This window comes from Lithobates pipiens, unplaced genomic scaffold (assembly GCF_037356315.1).
Source record: "Lithobates pipiens isolate NorthernLeopardFrog02 unplaced genomic scaffold, aLitPip1_a1.2 Scaffold_27, whole genome shotgun sequence".
Taxonomy (NCBI): domain Eukaryota; kingdom Metazoa; phylum Chordata; class Amphibia; order Anura; family Ranidae; genus Lithobates; species Lithobates pipiens.
In genome coordinates this window covers 90,686,456-90,702,925 of record NW_027507788.1, presented here as the reverse complement: position 1 = coordinate 90,702,925, position 16,470 = coordinate 90,686,456, and positions in this window count along the sequence as shown.

Genomic DNA, 16,470 nt, shown 5'->3' with positions numbered 1-16,470 from the left:
CCTCCTTCACTCCCTTCATTTGGTTACAAAGTTCTTTCAGTGAGATGTTACATGCGTTTACGGCCAATAGCACGTCCTTTATAGTTGGCTCTTTTTCTAACGGGGGGGAGTCGCCTGCTGTAGTTTCTATATACTGTTCCCCTGCATCCGCATTTTTATTTACTGAGGATTTTGCCACTGCTCCAGCCTGCGTGTTAATATTAATGTTTGACTGTCCCATGCTTTTCCTTTCGGTCATTACACCTTGCTGCCCCTTTGACTGTCCTTTTTTTGGAGGAGTCTGAGATGACTGTACCGGGTTATGAGCATATTGTTCTAACTTAGCTGCTGTGGCGGACTGTTGCGAACTTTTTTCCCCCCTTTCTTTTGCAGAACGCAGGTGTTGCATCTTACTTTCCCTTTCTCACCCCTTACTTCAGAACAATCCTGGATATAGCGTGTTTTAAGAGGATTTTGACCCAACCGCCCACCACACAATAATCACTAAATGCAGTAATAGCCGTATTCCAATGTTCATTTCAGGTATCACAAACACTACCTATTTCTTGGTTTCGTAACACCACAAACATTTATTTTGCTCACATTAGCTCAGGTACCGTTTAGCCTGTTAATATTTAGCACAAACATCGTCCCTCAGTTGATAAATTAATGCAGTACTGAGCTAGACTTATAGTCAGTCCACAGGCCACAGGCTCTCAGAATCGGATATTCCTGAACACTGCTTACAAAATGTTCGGTTTTTTTTTGACAAGAAGTATTCCTTTGCATGTATTACCTAGGCTAATAGTTTAGTTTAGCAGTCTCACACACGAGGCGATGGGATCCGGGCATCCAGACATCCAGAGGGAAAAAGCTGACAGGAAAATACAAGTCTTTCTTACCCCCTCCGGTGCCCTCCTGATTAAATATTACCAGCCCACAGGCATCACTGTGTCCCAGCTTTCTCCACCAGACCTCCGCCTACAATGCCCCTCAGACTGCCGGTTTCTTCCTCCCCACAATCCTGCCGCTTACCTCCTTCCTCCTGTCGCGGCTTACCGGAGAGCGGGGGAACCTTCGGTGGTTACTGTGAGCGGCGTCTCTCAGTAGGAGAGGTTCGGCGTTGGTCGGAGGTACTCGTGAGCTCGTACTTCTCTTCGGCCGTCGGGATACGGAACCCGGAAGTCAGCGGAGATCCCCGAGAGCTCGGCACAATAGGGTAGTGTAGCGCCGTCGCTCCTCCTCCCGTCCAGCGTCCAGCTATGCTGCTCAGCTCCAGCCCTACTCGCGCTGCACCCGGCCGTAGTATTAAGCGCTCCACGCTTTCGCCATGGGGGCCTGGGAGGGAGACACACACGGCGTCTTCCACACACTCACTCACTCCACTCCGCACATCCGGCCACACCCCCTCCAAGTATTAAACTTTAGTTAGCATTTTCAATACTTTTTCCCTGTTTTATTCCATTTTATTACACATAACTTCATTTCTGAACTTATTTGTTTTGGTTTCTTTGTATACTCTATATTAATTCCATGGGTTGTTGCTGACATGTGGTGTCAATAGCACCTTTAGAAATATATTTACCTAGAATAATGGTGACATGTTCAAGACTTATTTTACCTGCTGTATATATCAAAGCCCTGAAGGCAACTTTAATTTAGGAGGTCCATCCAAGTCAAAGAGGTTGCTTAGCTCCCTGAAGTTTTCACATCCTTGTAGTTACTCTATTTGGACTCAGGAGGTCCTGTTACATATCAACTATGGACCAAGTCACCTTTAGTGAAAAATCAACATATTTAAGTCTGTTTCATGACTGCATTGCATAGTAGTAAATAGCAAAGGTTGTGATTTTAGTTGTATAACCTTGCCAGTGTTGATTTACTCATTTTTAATGTACTCAAGGTAATTTTAAACTGGTGTGGTATATTTATGTAAAGGGTGTGTCAGAGTGGTCAAGGTATTAAACCACTCAATTCAGTGAAAGCAGAATAACTCCAGAGGGATTACCAAATTTAAGGCTCTTGCAGGGGTGTGCTAAACATAGATGCTTTGAATTTAGCCAGTTCACCAGGGACTGGCCAAATTTCAATATATGTGTGTCTGTCACCATTCAATAGAAGGCTGAATGAAAAAAAATCTGTTTATGAGGAATTACATTACTTACTCAACTTCTGGATTCTATGTATCCTTTCACTGCTGAAAATCGACAGATCATAGCAGGAGATCATATAGAGCAGTAGTTCCCAACCTTCTCGAGAGTAGAGCCAGGTACATTCTTTAAAAACCTTCCATGCTTCAACAGTATGTACATAAAAAAAAAAAACATTTATACTCACAAAATAAAAGTATGGGAATATAAAATATTTATTTAAATATTCAATATCTGGGCTCTGTAGGGTGTGACTTGGGGGGGGGGGGGTGAGGTACCTAGAGAGGGCTGGAGGTTTCTCCGGTAGGCTGGATGCATTTCAGGGGCACTGTGGATGACTGAACTGCACTACAGGGACTAGAAGGCCACAGTGGGACGTTTTTGGAGGCTGGGGGTACTATGGGGGGCTGGAGACTCTGTGGCAATTTAAGCGGCACATTGAGGACTGCAAGCCTTTGGGGTTCCGGGAGTGCTGTGAAAGGTCAAAGATAGCTGTAAGCTACTATAAGAGGTTGGGTGGCTATGGGAGCTGGAAGGCACTGTGAGAGGTAAGGGAATCAGCAGCTGGCTAAAAGCCCGCAGTAGAGAGGCCAAAACCTGCTAGCCACTAAAATAGAAAACTGAGACCTGCAGTTTAAAGGCAAAGCACCTTGTTAGGTTCAACTAAAGACACAGATATTACATGATATGGCTTTTTTATTCTGCTATAACTTTGACAGTTTCTCTAAATTCTCATCATAGCCTAATTGTGTCAGGTTGCTTTATGCAGAGTTTAACTATAATTATCTTTTGCTGCTATAAATGTTTAAACAGATGGACAAAGATGGTGCCAACAGATGGAATTGCTACTGTCCGTGTGTTAAAGTAAGAAAGAGAGAAAAATTTGTCACAGTGCTGCATCTTAAAAATGTGGTGTTCCAGAATTATTGCTGTGTTTCTTACAAATAGAGCTTTTCTTGCAAGTGTGTTCCCGAAGACATATCTGCAGTTTTCACCTGTTCTCTCTCTTTTTTTTTTTTGCATGGAGCTAGTTTTCATCTTTTTTTGTTCTGTGATATTTCTTGTTCAAAGGACTGTGCCAATCAAACCACAGAACTGGGTCATGTATAAGCAGAATTCATATTTACTCCTGTCTGTTCTTCATTAGATACTTTCTTTAAATGTCTGCACATCTGCTGTGCCCATCTATTTGGATTAGTATCAAACAATGCAAAATACAAAAAGAAGAAGCCACAACTCTACCACATATGTATTTTCCAAGAAGCTTTATTGTACAATAGATGTGTTCACAACATCAAGCCAAAACACAATGCTCTCCTTCATGATGTTTCACCACTGCTGGAGCTTAAACTAGATCTAAAAACAAGCATTTTTTTTTTTAGATAGAGCAAGGAGAGTTATAATCCTTGTCAATTTTGTTTTTGCCATATATATGTCCCATTGAGATTTCTCTTCACTTTCTGTCCCATAGACAAAACAGGAAGTGAAAGGAAATCGCTCCAAGGTGAGGGAATCCTTGTTTGTCACTGGGGTCACCAAAACTAGTGTCCTCAGTGGAAGATTTTTCCTCATATACCCCTAGGGGGCTGAGGTGGGTATACATAGGCTGGGACCTGGAACAGCAAGGTCCTTGTTTCTATGGGGGAAGACCCAGCCTGTTGGCTTAGTCCCTCTAGGCTGATAACTGCAGCTTAGAAGAGGCCATCTAGGTTACAGCTCTGGCTAAAACTAGGGGACCCATGTCCACAGTTCCTGAAGAGCAGTGCAGGAAGTCCGCAGAGGATCTGACCTGAAGGTATCCAGTGCAGAGGCTGGCTGGTACTGCAAGGAAGCATTGAAGTAGACAGGGCACAGGGGGTACAAGACTAAAAGATAAAAGAGACTGTCTTTGTTAACTTTTTGGAAAGCTCACTCCAATTTGCTGACTCAAGTTTTACCTTCACAATGGAGTTCCCTAAGTAGTAGTTTGCTAGACACTGAACACAAGAGAGGTGGTTGCACCCTTTAGAGACAGTTTAGTTAGAAATGTCCTTCTTTATCTTTCTACTAGTTTGGAATATCCAAAAACAAAGCCGACACCCTACCCAAGTTAAAACAGCGAAAAACTACAAAAAAAAAAACATGCACTGCCTGTTTTCTGAGTTGAGTAACTGTGATCTTCTGGCTGCCATGTGCCTCACAGGGAATGGAACCTGGAAAAAAACAATCAACCTGGGCTGAAGTCTGCGCTACATCAGTATACAGCATTCAAGTGGTCAAGAACTCCATGCAGGACAAAACAAACCAATACAGATTAAATGGACTAAAGATACATGTTAAAATTTCCACACGCATTACATTACATCACAATACGTTATTGCAGTATAATTGTTCAATCCTTTCTAGGGTTACTATCCACTGTTTATCAAGACAGTCAGGCCTTGGTTTGTGTTGATGGAGCATAAACATTGCATTGGTAAAGAAGCTGAAGGAGAGATATGAATGTGAGTGGAATTAAACTGTGAGGGGCCTGAGGCTGAAGTAATGTCAATAGTTGAGGAAGGGACATGTACAGGATGTGCTCATTTAAATTTTGTAAAGTGATCCTTTAAATATCCCCACCTCTACTATCAAGATCTTATAATGACTTGTCCACAATCCTGGCAAAGTCAGATTGTGTGACCCATGAGGAATCACATAACCACTGCTAGAAAGTTTTGGCTGGTGCCAAAGTCTTATGCACATGGGCAAACTAATCCCATGTATTCCTGTGGTGAGGCCCTCTATCTCTAGGTTGATAGACAGCCAGCAATTAATGGTATTGTGTCTGCACTTCGCAGAAGACTTTGGGACCAGCCAGAAGAGTTTTGTGGTTCCCGAGGAACCGCAATGTCCATCTGCCAGGGTTAAAGTCAGGTGGGTATAAGAATTGGGAGGGGGAAGTATAAAGGTATAGTTATTAGGGGAACTGAGAAGGATTTAGATGTAGATGTCACTAAGGCCTAGTTCAAACTGGCATTGAAAGCAAACGTTTGAGGGATGTTATTAACGCCCTTCAAACACCTATGCAAATATTACAATGGACAGCACAAAGTCAAACCTAAACAAATCTTACAAAACAAAGCGTTAGCGGCGTTCCGCTTCAAAATTGAAGCCTCATGTCGAGTCCGGAGGTGTTTGAAGACTTTTGACACCTTCCATTTCAGTCTATGGTAATGCGCCGCAACCATTTGCAGCGCTGTTGCAGCGTGTTAGTAGATTATAGTTAATAATAGGCATTTGTGATGCAGATTTTGAACAAAAACAACAATCAAAAACACATGTCAACCTCACCGCAAACGCACATAGGGCGTTCGGGGGAGTGTTTTTAATGCCCATTAAATGCTTATCAAATGCACCTATTAAGATGCATTAACACTATAGGCGTGTTTGATAAGCGTCAGCATTTTAGCAAGTGTGAACAAGCCCAAAGTTGTAAGATGGCTTGTGGGGGAGCATGAGAGTCCCCTCGTAACTCATGGCATGAATGGCAGAGCTCCTACAGCTCTCTGCAGAAGGATGTAATAATTTGTACAAAGATCATTAAAACATTAAAATTAACATTATTCATGTATTTAATTGGTCCCAACACCTTCGAGTCACAGGCAAATCCACAACCATATACTAAAAGCTTTTCTCTTTTGCTCTTATGGATCATTATTATCAGCATTTCACTGCAGACAAACAAAATTTTGTACTGTTTTACATTCTTGAGGAAGCAGCTTAGCAGATCAATACAATATGTTCTAACAAATCCAGACAGACGCAAATGTTGAAAGAAAAAAAAAAGATCCAATGAACATTTATAAATCATGTTCCATTACAAGGCTAATAAAATCTTTTCACTAAAGGTAGAATCTATTGAATCAAGAAAACTTTACAACTGACCTGACTTGATAGTGGGCCGCAGGTAACCTATTTGGGAGGCTCTTATTTCCTTCTACACCTGGCTGTCCCAATGGCATAATCCATATATAACGAAACTTCCCACAGCCCGCTTGAGTGCTTTTGTCATATACAGCTTCCTCCCAGGCTGACTATAGATATCAGTTATTCCAACCGCTAACAAACACAACAAGACAACACTCATTTAGTTGCTGAACATGGACTGTTTTATTTGAGATGACACAAATATATATAGCAGGCTGACAAAACAAACTGTAACCAGAAACCTAATTAACATGAGCTAATTTACTAATCATTTACCCAGACTAAGTCACTCAGAGATATGATCTTTGAGGGTAGACTTTCCATCTTCTAGCTCACTGACTATACAATACACATTATCATAAATATCAACACAGAACTCCTTCACACAATATCAGAGTTAATTAGTGCAAACAACAATGGGTGAAAGACTCTTAGAAGCCATACTAGACTTATTTATATTATAGCAGACAACAGACAGACAGGTGGCTGGAGTTGATGACATCAGCATCTTCTAACAGTATGTGTCCCAACAGTATGAATCGGTCACTATTTCTAATATGGCATATACAGGGTTCCCAGAGTCTGTTTGTCTTGGGTGGACATGGACCTGAATCCAAAGTAACACCACCTTACATTATAGAGGATGACAGACAGGTGAGTGGAGTTGATGACATTAGCATCTAACAGTATGAGTCCCAACAGTATGAATTAGTCACTATTCTAATATGGTAAATAAAGGGTTCCCAGAGTCTGTGTGTCTTGGAGGCATGGACCTGAATCCAAAGTAACACCTCCTCCAGGGTCCCCAGGCATACAGCTCACAAAGAGCACCGTTCCCCCAAAATCCAGGGCCCATAATCAGTAGGGAAGAGGCCAGCATTCAGTCCCCTCCAAAAGCCCCTGTCCCGGGTGAGTCACATTTTTCCCCCCCATCAAAAGTCAACTAACAAGGTACCAGACTCCCACCTGGTCTGGACATGCATTAGTCAGGCAGAATGAGCTCACATAGTCAGTCCGCATGATCCCCATTCCTGGCTGTAAGGAATTGTTGTCATCAGTAGGTGTGGGGCAGGGGTCATGGACTCTGTCTGGCTGTCAGCGCTTCAGCTGGGTGGTCTTAACCATTCCATGGCTTGGCTTGTTGCTGGGCAGTGGGGACAACCGCCCCAGTTCCCTGAAGCTGAGAATAAACTGTAGGTACTAGGCAGAGGCCAGTAGCACTCTGCCCTGTTGCCAGCAATTCATCTGGGAGTAGAAGCTGCACTACATTCACTTGTCGCTGGGGAGAGGGGCCCACTACCCGACTCCCTGGAACTCTGTAGTTGTTGCCGGTGCTTGTCAGAGGTTGGTAGCACTCTGCCCCGTTGCCAGCATCATCCGCTCTGACTAACCGTTGGGGAGTGACCGTCACATTCTCACCATGGGCCCCTGGAACTGCCCCAGGTGTGGGGCAGAGGTCATGGACCATCTGTCCGGTGGCCAGCGCTTCAGCTGGAGGAGTCTCTTGTAACTCGATAGATGCTGCTGTTGGCGCAGGGCAAAGCTCAGTGAAGTTTGGCCCTGATACCAGCTCTTCTGCTGGAGGCTCACCAGGTTGATCTTCCTCAGCAGAAAAGTCTATCAAATCCCCCATCTCTGCAACTGGTGTCTGGGCATAGTGATTCACTATTTCCTGTCCCTGGAACCCAGAAGATGCTATTGGTGCTGGGCAGAGGTTAGCAGAGCTCTTCCCCATTGTCAACTCTTCAGCTTTGGGGATGGCAATCTCCAGATTTCCCACCGCCAATTCTCTGGCATGTTGCTGTATAGGCAGAAACCGGTTTGTCAAGGTCAGTCAGCACTTGCTGCATCCAGCATAAGACCTCCGTGCCCATAGCTGTGGGGGCAGGTTGGCAAAGCACACTGTTACTATGCCTCATTGCCGACTCTTCAGCCAGGATTTCAGAGCTGTCTGCTGATATTTCCTGATAGTCCCAGGCAAAGGGAGCCCAGCCCTGGTACTGAGCAGAGTCTAGCAGTCGTCTAGTCGATCTCCAGCTCCCATTCCTAAACAGACAGAAACTCTAAATCTTCCAGTGCCCAGTGTACTTCCAAGATGTTCAGTAGCTCTTCTCTGAAATCCATGATTTCATCTAACCATCACTCCAAATCATTCCCAAAGTTAGGGTCCCCTGTCAGCTTCACATACAACAGTGCCAGGCCGCCATAGCCAAAGCCTTCTGTTGGGCTGTTATCCACTATCCAAGAGCATGCTTGGGACACATGCCACCGGAGGGCTTGGGATACATGCCACCGGAGGGCTTGGGATACATGCCACCGGAGGGCTCGGGATACATGCCACCGGAGGGCTCGGTAGCTCTCATCCAACCGCATCTCTGCCCAGACCAGTCTGCTTAAGCTGTCCACTCCTTGTGCATTTTTTCCCTCAAAAACAGCACCCACAGTCCATGCTGTGACCAGTACCTTTCTTGGATGAAAGATAGAACTTTTCCCTGGTGTCACTGCTCATGGGCTAGCGTTTCCTTCCAGAGTTTGCAGTGGATAGAAACATACTATCCCAGCAGGACCTGCTTGGATACTGGTCCTCTGTGCTGTATCTGTATCTCGCACAACCTCCTTTCCGAATTCCTCTTCCATGGCGGGTGGTATCTGTACCTCTCCTCCTATCGGACCTTGGATCCAGGTGGAGGTTTGGATGTCCCAGACTGCAGGAAGCATCCCACTACTTGCCACCAATGTAACAAAACTTCCCACACTCCGCTTGAGTGGTTTTGTCATATACCGCTTCCTCCCAGTCTGAATATATATATCAGATATTCCAACTGCTAACATTTTACCCAGACTAGATATGACCTTTCATGGTAGACTTGCCATCTTCTAGCTCACCGACTATACAATACACATTATCATAAATATCAACACAGCAGTCCTTCACCTAATAGCAGGGTTAATTATCACAAACAACAATGGGTGAAAGACTCTTAGAAGCCATACTAGACTTATTTACATTATAGCAGACAACAGACATGTGGCTGGAGTTGATGACATAAGCATCTTCTAACAGTATGTGTCCTAACAGTATGAATCAGTCACTATTTCTAATATGGCCTCTACAGTGTTTCCAGAGTCTGTGTCTTGGGGGACATGGACCTGAATCCAAAGTAACACCACCTCAAGGGTCCCCAGGCATACAACTCATAAAGAGCACTATTCCCCCAAAATCCAGGGCCCATAATCAGTAGGGAAGAGGCCAGCATCCAGTCCCCTCCAAAAACCTCTTCCCCGGGTGATTCCATCACACCATATAATTACTAGTGGCACTCACCAACTCTCAAATTTTTTTATAAGCATTTCCTATTTCACAAATGCTCAACATGAGAAGGGTAGGCTGAAGTTTGGGTATGGATGTTTCTGCATGGTTACATTGGTCGAGCTTGGACTAATGTAAGTCTGCATGTGTCAAACCTGGCTTATTTATTCCTGTAGATGCTGGAAACCACTGTAATAGACACCACTACTACAGTGATCGCCACTAGCCTTAGGGCACCGCAACAAGCAGAAAACACACTTGCTCGATATGGGTGCCATTCAGAGAACACTTTGCATTTTGTCAATGAATGCAAAGAGTTCTGTAGTTGGTTGGGGTGGAGATTGGGACGTCATCACCCTGCCTCTCTCCCTCATCCAATCAGAGAATGCTTTGCAATGACATACCTCCTATACTGAATCTAGAAGATACGTTATCACATCTATCAGCATTTGAAACAGAACATTACATATGAAAACTTTTATATAACCAACTGGTGAAGCTCACAGGTTCATTATGTGTTTTAAAAAACACCATGTGGCTTACCGAATTTAATAATGCAAGTTAAAATGTACACACAGAACCTCAATAGTTCATCACTATGATTCATTTAAAAACAGTGAGAGAAAAAGTAGATGAATACAACTTTGATCCCCATGATTGAGCTCCAAGAGGCAGAGCGAAACACATTGTGGATGTGGTCCGGCTGGAGTCTGGGCTGAGGCTGCCATTCATCTGACTTCATACACATGGGTCTGCCTCATGATGTGCGGCTTATGGACCTTTTCCTTTGGCAATGCTACAACGTTGAAAAGCCATCATGCTGGCAATCTATTCTCAGGTAATATCTATGTACTGCTAATAAAGAATGCATATGTGTATTGTAAGGTTAGCATAAAATATCACTGGCAAAAAGGAGGGATCTCTGCAAATACTGAGCTCATATGAAGAATATCGGTTGGTTTCTGTTTATTCTTTGGGAAAAAAAGAAGGCTAACCTAACACTGAACTCCAGGATAAGAAAATATATTCAACATAGAATAAACACGTATTCTTACATGATTCTTGTTATTTTTGTATTTCTTCTAAATCTGTGCAGTAATTCAGTGTGAATATTTGTCTCTGTGCGGGAGCTTCCTGTAAAAAAGACCACTCACTGCTGCTCTCAGCTCTTGTGCAGAGTGACTGGTCTTGTCTCCACCCCCTCTATAATTTTGTGCAGGCAGCCTGTAGTGAGTGTAACCAGTTGGGTTCCTCCCACAGCTCTGCACTCTTCACATAATGACAAAAAGGAAATTAGATTGCGCTATGGGTTAATTCAAGACAATAACAATAATGGGTATGAGCTGCCTCTACTTAATACCTCCACCCTAAAAGGGGGGGTTATGCTGAAAAAAGGGGAAGAAAGAGTAGATGTGGCGCTATACCTTCAAAATCCCTAAGATGATATGATTAATAATAAGCAAATTCTGTGAAATATGTGGATTGCAAAAAAGGGGTGAGTGCCATGTTAGAAAAAAAAAACGGAATAAAATGAATATATATATATACCGACTGTGTATCAATCGCATATCAAAGTGCTCCAGAGGACGTCGTAGTGATGAAGCGCGTAGGAAGTGGCCATATAAAGGCACTCTCTCCGGCTCAGAACACCACGGCGGACAGTGGCTGTATTTTGATATGCGATTGATACATTGTGCAAATGTGAGTAGTCATTTTAATCAATAAAGCGAGTTTTTGAAATGGTTTTACATTATGGATGCCCTTCTCTTTTACTGATACTTATTTTAGGCACCCCCAAGGGACCAATTAAAGGACCTCCCAGAGGAAAACCAGACAGCGACACAGGGGCTCACACTGTGGCAGCGAGTTCACCCCGGAAGGGGGCAGGTGATCTGGTGAGGGCAACAAGAGCACTTTTTTGGATACACGTGTTGGGGGATCTTTCTCTTTGAAGTGGCAACACCCTTTTTCCTTGCACTAATAAGAACTTATTTGGATTGATTGGCTAATCCTGAGTTGGATTAATTGCTTTTTAAACATATTATATTTTATTTATTATGTATTCTGTTAATCCACAGTCTTTCACTATAGTTATTAATTAATCCTTAGTGGGATTGATTACTTTTTAAAACATAATTTTATCATTTATTTTTTCACGTTTTCACTAATTTTTGCGGAAGAAATTATTTCTGTCACATTTCATGAACTACTGAACGAGGAGTTATTTATTGCATGTATATTAATTATATTTATTAGATTGTCACAATCACTTAGCACATTATTCAAGCACATATAGAGTCGGTATATATATATCATTTTATTCAGTTTTGTGTTTTTTTTGTTTTTTTTCTAACACGGCACTCACCCCTTTTTTGCAATCCACATATTTCACAGAATTTGCTTATTATCAATCATATCATCTTAGGGATTTCGAAGGTATAGCACCACATCTACTCTCTTCCCCACTTTTCACTCTTAACATAATGTGTGCAGCATGGTGATCATGTCACTGCTACTTTTCCAAAGGAATAACTAGATTCGCAAAGGCATTTGGCGCATGCAATGTGGTCATGTTTTCAGGCTCTCCATTACTTTGCACAGGTGATTTGATCAGTTTCACTGCCTTAGTAATTACCAAAGCGGAGACATCCGGAAGACATGACCTGTTGGGGCGCCTTGAGGACTGGAGTTGAGAAACACTGCACTAGATTACCAAAAGTATTGGGGCATCTGCTTTTACATGCATGAACTTTAACCCCATTTAACCCCAGTTTTAGTCCATAGGGTTAAAAAAATTAGATTTAATTTCTAGCACCCCGGCTAATAGTTTAGGCATGAGTTTTTCTTTGGCTTAAGCACAGTTCCCGACAGTCCATTGTCGCCAGCAGAACCGGTTGTGCAGACCAAGACCTCACCTCTAATCAGGTACCCGTGGCCACCCAGTCAGGTAGCTGAAAACTATAGTAAGGAGTCCTTATCCCTCAGCTCATTACACACATCACAGTCTAATTGTATAAACGCCTTTATTTCTACCAATATTTATGTAATGCAAGAACCTCCCTGATCATATTGATTGGATAGATCCCCACATTTTATGGATTTTGTAAATTGTGCAAATATTGTATAATCAGAGTTTAAGGTGTAAGGTAAACCTTAGGAAAATATATCTTACCTGCAATATAGACTTACTGTGAGTCTAGAACATGGGACTATTTGTCACAACAGAGTGAGAAAATATGGGCAGCACTGTGGTTAGCACTTCCACCTGGCAGCACTTGGGTTATTGTTTTGAATCCCAAACATGGCACTACCTGCCTAGAGTATGCATGTTCTCCATATCATAGTTGCCAACTGTCCCGAATTTCCCGGGACATTCCTGGGATTAGGACATTTGTCCTGAATTAGTTTTGTCCCGGGAAATTAAAATTTCCAGTTTTTTGCCGCCGGCCGCTAGAGGTCCGCTGGCCGCCATTTTTGAGAAGATCAGAAGCTGGTCTTCAATAGAGAACCTGTTGCCAGTGTGTGTGTGTGTGTGTGAAGAGCAGTGGGCGGCGCCACAGTTCAAAGTCAGCGCGGCAACGACTGCTGACGCTTGGAGGACAGGAGGAGATCATATGTCCTGTTGGGGGCCAGTCCGGACCATGCAGTGAGTATGTCGGGGCAAGTCTTTTGCATACTTTCACTGTGTATGTGGGGGCCAGTCTGTGGATGTGGGGGTCAGTCTGTGGGGGCCAGTCTGTGGATGTGGGGGCCAGTCTTTGGATGTGGGGGCCAGTCTGTGGATGTGGGGGCCAGTGTCATGGTTATGCAGTGATCTTCCTGTTTGCTTACCTCCCCTCACGTGTTCAGACTAAGAGGCCAGCCACTTCCACCTGGTGGTTTTTATAACCTCTCCTCTAAGCATGGCTCCACCCCAGGCCCTATCAGGGAACCTTATATTAACCTGTGCACTGCAAGCCAAGAGTGCTGATCAACCATTGTTTATTCCTTTGTGTGTTTGGCTTCCTGTTACCTGCCGTGTGCTCTTCCGTTGTTCCGTTACCGACTTTGGCGTGTCTTTGACTATCCCTGTTTGCCTGTGATCCTGACCTTGGCTTTATGCCTCACCATCCCTATCCTCCTGTTGCCTACTGTGGGTGTGAGCTGGGGGACCCTGGGGGTCGCGACCTGGAGCCAGTTGCAGCCAAGTCCATCCTCACCACTCGAGGCTCTGGTGAACACCTGCTGGCTCTTAGACTCCGTGCCCCAGGGAATCTTATGCTCTAACCCCGGTGGGACCTGTCTCCCGTTCGCAGCAGTCAGCCGTAGGGTCCACAACCTTGCGGTGCACTCCTGATCCCTACGGTGTGCATCTGTCACCTCGCCTCAAGGTGACCTGACAGCCAGTCTGTGGATGTCGGGGGCCAGTCTGTGGATGTGGGGGCCAGTCTGTGGGGGCCAGTCTGGGGGCCAGTCTGTGGATGTGGGGGCCAGTCTGTGCAGTATGTGGGGGCCAGTCTGTGTGAGATGTGGGGGCCAGTCTGTGTGAGATGTGGGGGCCAGTCTGTGGGGGCCAGTCTGTGCGAGATGTGGGAGCCAGTCTGTGCGAGATGTGGGGGGGCAGTCTGTGCGAGATGTGGGGGGGCAGTCTGGATGTCAGAGGGGCACCAGATGTAAGGAGGGGCTCCACTGATGGACACAGATGTGAGGAAGGTACCTCTGATGGGGCACCTGATGTAAGGACAGACTCCGCTTGGGACACCTGATGGAATCTGGTGGCAGGCAACGTGGCTAGTGACGCTCTCATGGCTCCCACTAATTCTGCATTATGGTGAGTTGAATGATTTCATTTCATATTACAATGTCATAATGCGCTTCAATCATCCTGATACCATAGCAATCATGGAGACGGGATGATTGAAGCGCTGACACCAGGTATTTGGAGTATCTTTATCTGCTGATTGTCAAACTCTGGAAAACACATATTGCTATTGTGGTGTAGGATCGGGGGGCTGCTGTCTCTCCTTTCCCTCTCCCCCCTCCTTTCCCTCTCCCCCCCCTTTCCCTCTTCCCCTGCATTCATCTCAGACTCTAACCACACCCATTTGAACCATGCCCCATGTAAGCCACGCCCACTATTTTACGTAAACCACGCCCATATTTTGCAGTGGCGCATGCGGCATGTGCCGAATTTTCACCTTTTCCTATGTCACACCTATAACCGCATGCCCCACCCCTAATTATAATACAACTCTGCCTACTGCCAAAAAAGTGTCCCAAATTTTTTTTTTACAATGTTGGCAACTATGCCATATGCGGGTTTCCCTTGGGTACTCCAGTTTTCTCTCACACTCCAAAGACATGCTGGTAGCTTAAATGGCTCCTGTCTAAATTTGCCCTAGTATGTGTATGTATGAATGTGAGTTAGGGGCCATAGATTGTAAGCTCCTCGAGGGCAGGGACTGATGTGAATTTATAATACATATGCACAAAATTACGGCACTATATAAGGAATAAATAAAAATAAAGATATAAAACATCATTAAAAGCTCAACCTTTCAAAAACAAAATAAAAAAAAAGAAAGAAAGATTCCTAGCAGTATTCTTAAGAGCACAAAATAAGATGCCACATTATTTCATGCCGTGCCCCACCTTTGCAAGACCTGTCTGTTGTAACATCTCTGCTTTTCATCACTATTTTCATGGTAACGTTCTATCCTGACCCTTCCTCTTCTCTTACACTGTATCTCCATCCTGTGGACTCGATCTGTGTTGCAGCTCTGAAACAAAATTATTTTTTTCTCTAAAGCTATGGGCCTTTTGAATTTTGGAAACCACACTGATTTTTTTTAAATAAATAAATTACACCAGCAATGAGTATGCAAACTGCAGTGATCCAGGAAAAACAATAAAAGTGCACCTGCCCTCACTTTTCAGCAATCAAATGCATTGATGTGTTGCCTGAGCCAATGTACTTTGTATTAAAGCTGAATTTCAGCTGGAGCTGGTCTTAAAATGTTTTCAGATACTTGTATGAGTATCTACAAGACATGTGCATTCGTTTTCGTCTGAATGCATTGTCGTCCGAATTTCAGGTATTTTCTTTATCGTTTTGACAAATGATAACGAAAACACAGAATCCGAAAAACGAAATATCCAACATAAATAAATGCTTTACTTTAGTTTTTGTTTTGACACGGTTCGATACAGATAGGAGATTCGATGTGACTCTGACAATAACAATCTGTGTCTATTGAACTTGTATCATAACAGTCCATTCACACAGTCGCAACACGACAGGAGGCAACTTGGACACGACTTGAGTGTGAATCACAGCGCAACTTGGGGCGACTTACAACACGACTTTAATGTAAAAAAAAAAAACGGCATGGGTTCCCCTTCAAGAGCAAACCAGGCCCTTCAGGTCTGCATGGAACCATGCGTGGGGGGGGGGGCGGAGTCACCGGGTGGCCCCGCCCTCCATTAGATAAGAACTGTCAGAAGAAGAGAAGCGTCACACAGCGGGAGCCTCCCATTGCGCGGAGCGGCCCGAGAACGAATTAGAGACGCCGTGGAGGAAGATGCCGGACGAGAACACCGCAGCAAGAAGAAGCTGATCGGAGGAAGAAGAAGATGGAGGAAGAAACCGAAGGATGAAGAAAGGAAGAAGGAAAAAGACCAGAAGAAAGAAAATGAAAGAAGACTTTAATAAAGGACTTGTCAAAGACCGTCTCCTGTAATTTTTAACACTTTTGTCATGGTGAAATGGTAGGGGTAGTTTTGTACCCCCTTACCATTTCATACGGGGGATGCCAGGATCTGGGGGTCCTCTTGTTAAAGGGGGCTTCCAGATTCCGATAAGCCCCCTGCCCGCAGACCCCCACAACCACCGGCCAGGGTTGTGGGGATGAGGCCCTTGTCCTCATCAGCATGGGGACAAGGTGCTTTGGGGGGGACCTCCCAATGTTGAGGGCATGTGGCCTGGTACAGTTCAGGGGGAGGGGCGCTCTTGCATCCCCCTCGCTTTTCCTGTGGCCTGCCAGGTTGCGTGCTCGGACAAGGGTCTGGTATGGATTTGGGGGGACCCCCATGCCATTTTTTTTG